Raw genomic sequence first — 6,000 nt, forward strand, 5'->3', positions numbered from 1 at the left:
GTCCTGGCCAGAACCAGGACAGCAGGGAAATTCACCAAAATTCTGTTCCATCTGCTATGGAAGTCGCCTCCGTGAAAGGTAAAATACTGGGTTTTACAGCATAAATCAAGGTCTTGTTTTTTGAAACATGACTCAGTTCTTCCAATAACTTCTTGAAAAATTATTGAATCCCTCTATAGTTATCCTTTTTATAAACCTTATGTACAAGAATAAAAAAAAATGGAATGTACTGTAAGCGTACTGTCCCAGAGTTGCAAAAAAGGGTAGTTTTTCTGTTTCAAGAGGAACAAATTATCCCTGGTTCTCCATTAATCTTTGTATAAGCAACAAACTGGTGGGCAAGCAGTTACTCATATTGCTTAGTTTATATCCTCCTGTGGCACTCCCTGCTTACAATATCCCAGACTTCACTCTATCAGAAATGGTCCCAAGGCTTTCAAAGACCTGCATGCTTGTACAGAGATCACCCGTTCCTCTCTTGGTGTTCCTGGCTACAGCAGGAAGTCTGAAAATCCTGAACAATTTTTACTGATCTTTAACCTTCTAGAAAGCCTTTGGCCTTGCCAAATTTCTGAAGTTTACATCTGTGACATGGTTTCTTAGCCCATACTAGTAGAGACCAGTTGGGTTTCATTGATTCTCACCAGCTAGTGGGAGAAGTATGATACTTTTAGATCCCTAGGACACACCAACCATCCTGACACCAAAGCACTTCTGCAAAATCTCTAAATGCTTGCAAAACAATTCCTCACCAATATTTCTTTTCATACTAGGGGGTGAGGTGGGGCAGGGGTGTTCCTGTCCAATAAGAAACAGAGTAAAACAACCCACACATCTCACATTACTATTATTTGCTTTTTTAAGAGATCACAGTTGCATTTTGTGGAAGCAAGGCACACCTTTCCTTTGCCCCTTTTTCTTTGTTATGGAAGATTTTTTTACATAGCTATTCAGCATCACAGCCATTCTCCATTCATCATTCATTTCACATCCTTTGTAACTTGTAAATTGAATTGCAGAATTGCTCACAAAGGCACTGTAAAAAAGATGATTCAAAGCGCATAAAGGTCTCAGCTGAGTATTCCCTGTCTGTACAGATAGTTGTGCTGAGGGTAGTTTTGTAGGGCCTTAAAGAGCATCAAATATTTCCAAATGTATGTTTCTGCAAAATCAACCTTATAGGGAAAAAAACAGAATGTCAGAAATGCCTTGAATTAATATGAAATAAACAATGAGATGGAAAAAAATGTTACTGTGGTACATCACTGTCAGTACACAACTGAAGTGATCCATAGGTAGCGAGAGGCTGTCAAGGCACATACATTTGTTCTAGATTTTCATTACACAGACCAAGTGGATCGGTCCGACAAAAAAAAAGAAACAACAATTGTTCTCACTCAGTTCAGTGAGTATTTCCCACTGAAGAGATATTACTAAGTGATAGTGCACAATTTTGCTAGGGCAACTTGACCTTTTTGCTTATTTCTCCCTGGTAATAAGCAAAGCCAATTAATCCCACATGTTGAGCTGATGAGTAATGGTTCCTTGTAGAAACAGTGGAGTCACATGCCGGTAAATACATCAACATTAACCTCTATTAATCACACAGAGAACAGTGACAGTTTACTGAATTTTGATGTTCAGTAAACTCCACCCCAAACTCCTAGACTGCTGAAACATTTTCAGGAAACAGAACTGCACTGTAAGTTGAAGAAGTAGATGGAAAATCTGCCCTACTGCACACAGACCTGCCTAAACCTGTGCTCAGCTTCAGTTCCAGCTCCACACAGCACAGTGACTGATTTGATTGGAAACCCGTATCCCTCTTCTTCTGAGGTGCCATCTCACCTGTCTGCAGGCTGTCTTAAAATGCAAGTGCACTCCTTGGCACACTTTTTTTTTTTAAATGCTCATATGCTCTCCTTTTTGAAAATAGTAAAATATTTAAGCTAGAAGAAAGAAAAGAAATGGAAACACATTCCCTAAAATGTGTTCCAGGAGCTGGCCTGCTCCTCTTGCACACTGGCAGTCATTTCTTTTCTTACCTCCTCTGTGGTGAGCTCCTTTCAAATGTAAAATCCCCTTTTGGGTGCAAGGTGCAACTTGGATGGCTCTGTCAGACAGAGCTGGCTGTGAGGGGCTGCAAACACCAAGCCAGAAACACACACAGGACCTCAGCTTGACACAGGGCACAGGAAATACTCTGCTAACCTGGAGTCAGGGAAAGGAGAGTGATGGTCACAAAAATGGGGACATTTTAAATGCAGCTGATAACTTTGCATTGCTCTGTGTCCCTCTACACCAGAAATGGCTGGTAAATCTCTCATTCCCCCAAGGGATGTTGTGAGCTGCTCCAGGCAGCTTCCCAGAGCTGCTGCGTTAACTCTGTAAGACCAGCAGCAAAAGTGGCTTTGGAAGTGAACAGTCAATTTGCTCTATCAGTTGCCCTGGCAGTCTGATAATTGCAATGGTGAAAAGTGAGCCAGGGGATCCAGAAGGGCTTTTGGAACAGGCTTTCAGCAGGTTTCTGTCTCCTATTGTGGAACACCTTCAACATTCACAAAAGAGCAGTGACCTAATTGTGAAAAACTGCTCTCAAAGGCCCTGTCTCCTCTTGGCTGTTTCATGTCATTTTGGTGAATTCTTCTTTAAAGGCATTTTCTTTCCATTTTCTTGAAGCACTATTCTGGCTTTGTACTTATGCCAACAGCCTTTGGGCTTTGTCTGCACTGAGTCTGGAAATCTTTCATTCCCCTCTCCCCAAGCCAACCATGTTCAAACAGTGCTTGTGGAGAGGTGCTAATGTGCTTTCCCAGGCCTCTTCAGACATGATTTAAAAGCTGGTACTTAAAAGCATAACACAGAGAAATGCATTTGCAAAAGGATACATTTTTCTTCCACTTGGAGCAGAACTATCTAATTTTCACTGAGAAACTGAGCCAGAAGTCATTTGACTTTGACTTTGTGCATACTAGCTGAGTTATAATTTAATTGAGGATGTATTTTATCTCTGGGGTTTTTTTAATCTTTTTTTCACTGCTTCAAGTTCTGTGATGGCTCTCCTTCAGACTTTACCAGGCTCACCTCTTGTGGTCTCCACCTGTGGATCAGTAATGGGAGTAATGTGTGATGCATCCTGAAACTGGAAGTGGTTTAGGTTCCATTTAGAAGATGGTGCCTTCCATTTTAGAAATAAAACTTTATCCTAGTTTTTTACTGTCAGTTCCAGATTTTCTGTAATATTCAGCTCTTTGGATATTTCACTCTTTCTTCTAAATAACTGTTTCAGACAATGTGTTTTTCTGTCTGTAACTGTACATTCCTGTTTAACTAATACCTTAACAGTAAATCTTCTGCCAAAAAATGCTATTCTATGGTCAAGTTTTCACTTTCTAGGGATTAAATAATCCATTCTTCCTTGCTTCACTGAAGGCTCAGTACTTACTGAACTCCTTTCTTGCTTCTACACCTCTGAATGTGCCAACACTACTTCTTGGGCTGAAGCTGTTCTCTTGCATTCTCCTAGCCACAGTTGCCCCTGCCACTCCCCAGCTCCTTGATACACTGTGCTGAGGGATCAAGCCAAGTGGCCACTTAGTGGCATTTGTTTCTGTGACCTTTATTGTTTTCTTACCTGCTTTTAGCCTTTGGAGATAGACCACTGATTCCTTTCGTACTCATTCAGTTGAGTCAATATTTTGGTGACTTGCTACTGTCTCATTATGGCACATCCAGTAGACTGAATACAGCTTAGCCTGTGCTGGAGCTTGAGGCAGTGCCTGTTAGATCACAAGCATCTTGTGATGCCACAAGCAAAGCATTTATTATGAAGAAAATAAGACACCTGTGTGTTTAGGTGCCTAAACATCCCAACATGAAATCTATCAGCTTGGATCCTGATCTCAACCCTTACTGAAACTCTTCTGGCAAGGAGCAAGCCTGAAGATACCTTCAAGGGTCTGTGCTTAATTTGTAGCTTAACATTTCCTAACATTAAGAAATGTTAAGCTGCAAATGTTGCTCTAACACTTTCCCTGAGATTGGTTTTCTTCAGGTTCTGGAGTATGTTGAGCCTGGAATAGAATAGGTTGAACTTCCATATTAAACACTTTATACCACAAGGTGGAACAGTTTGAAGAAAATGCCATCTGTACAGCCTTGCCTGAGAAGTGATGGAGAAGTGTCTGCCTGCAGCCCCTGTTTCTGTAAACTTGTAAATCAGAGCTGCCTGGCTGCATGAATTTCCCAGGATGACCTCATTAAGCAGGTACTTCCACTGTCCCTTTAAAGGTGGCTACATGCCATGTAAGTGAGCAGATATTGCTTATTTGGAAGCTAATGACCCATAATTGGTATGTAAGAAAGAGCTACTACAAAATACTTGCAGATAGAAATAATTTTCCCTGCTGTAATAAACTTAATGTGTTTGTGTCACAAATAGTGCAGTACCAGGGAGAGTGCCTCAAGTGCAAGCTTTTAATACAGGTATCTTTTTTTTATAATGGATAGGGAGGATGTTATTCTCAAAGAAGAAAAATTTAATTTGTTTGGTTTAGTCAGCAATTTACTGAGTTAATTTACTTCCCGTATATGAACATGTTCACACTCCTGAGCAATTGTTTCATCATTATAAATTGATTTAAGTAATAGGATGGAAAAAAGGATTTGGATGAATGGTGCTTTATATGTGCAGAACATAAGAATCTTGAGCTTTATTGTGCTGCATTTTTTAAATTGCTGTCCCCTCTGAATGCTTTTTTTTCCCACTGACAAGCTAGTTGCTAGATGCTGTAGTAGCAAAAAGTCAAGTCTGCCCAGTGATGGGACTCTGATACACAATGTTCTTTAGATTTAACAAGGTGGTAACTCCTAGGGCTTTGGGTCAGTGAGAAGATAAACAGCTGACAGACTGACAGTGGCATGAATTCCCAGTCAGATAGCTTGGATTCTCTTCCCCAGCTGTGGGAGGTCTTTTTTTTCTCCCACAATTGTGTCCTAGGCCAAATGGGACAGTGAGAAACACACAGAAAATTGGTATCATTCTTAGGTGTAAGCTGAGAAAAACTTATTGGCTTCAATGGGGTTATAAAGAGCACAGTATTTATCCCAAAAATAGCAAACTAAATAAGGAATAGTATCTTTGGTAATATCATAAATGGAGGGGGGAAACATCAGTATGTTTCTCTTACACAGAAATTATCATTATCTTTTTGGAATAAACCTAGGGAAGATGGGTAGGAGGAAGAATTGTAACCCTGCAGGGCAACTGTTAAAGCTGTCACCTGATGGCCAACTGAAGACCAGCTCTTGTAGGTACTTCAGCCCTTTCCAGGAACAAAGTCTGAACCTCACATTATCATGGTAAATTCCTGAGCCACTCCAACTCCCCTGTAGCTGAAGGACTTTGTGTGGCATGTGAAGCAAAGGGTATCTTTTTTTTCTGTGCTGCATTAGGGTAGCTCTTTCTCATAGAAAGACTTAAATGCCTTGTTTTCCCAGTATTTCAGCTTCAAAGTTAGTGGGCACCAAGAGATGGAAATGCAACTGTTTGTTATTAAGTACAAAACTGAAAAAGAAAAAGAAGTAGATGGAGTAGATGGAGCTAATTGATCTACAACCTGCTTGCTTACAGTTTAGGAACCCCTTGGAGGATAAGATAAGGAGAGCTGAGTAGTACTGCTTTGAGAAAATAAAGAATGCACACAATAAGTAGCCACAGAAATTACAAATATTTAGAGGATGGATGTAGAAAGAAAAACATTGTCCTTGTCTCACTGCACTGACTTCCCTAGCAACACAGGAAAAGTTTCCAGCACCTTAGATGGCTTTTTGTTCTGAACAAGATTAATAGTCTCTCAAAATCACCAGGGGCAGGACTGCCAGCCCAATGGTGCCTACCACCCACCAGCAAGGCAATGATTCTCTCTACAGCTCTGACCTGAGTGATCTGACCATCCAGCTTCATGTGTAACACAGCAGTGAAGCCTGCTTAAACTTCCC

The sequence above is a fragment of the Fringilla coelebs genome, assembly GCF_963513975.1.
Source record: "Fringilla coelebs genome assembly, chromosome: 1".
Lineage (NCBI taxonomy): Eukaryota > Metazoa > Chordata > Aves > Passeriformes > Fringillidae > Fringilla > Fringilla coelebs.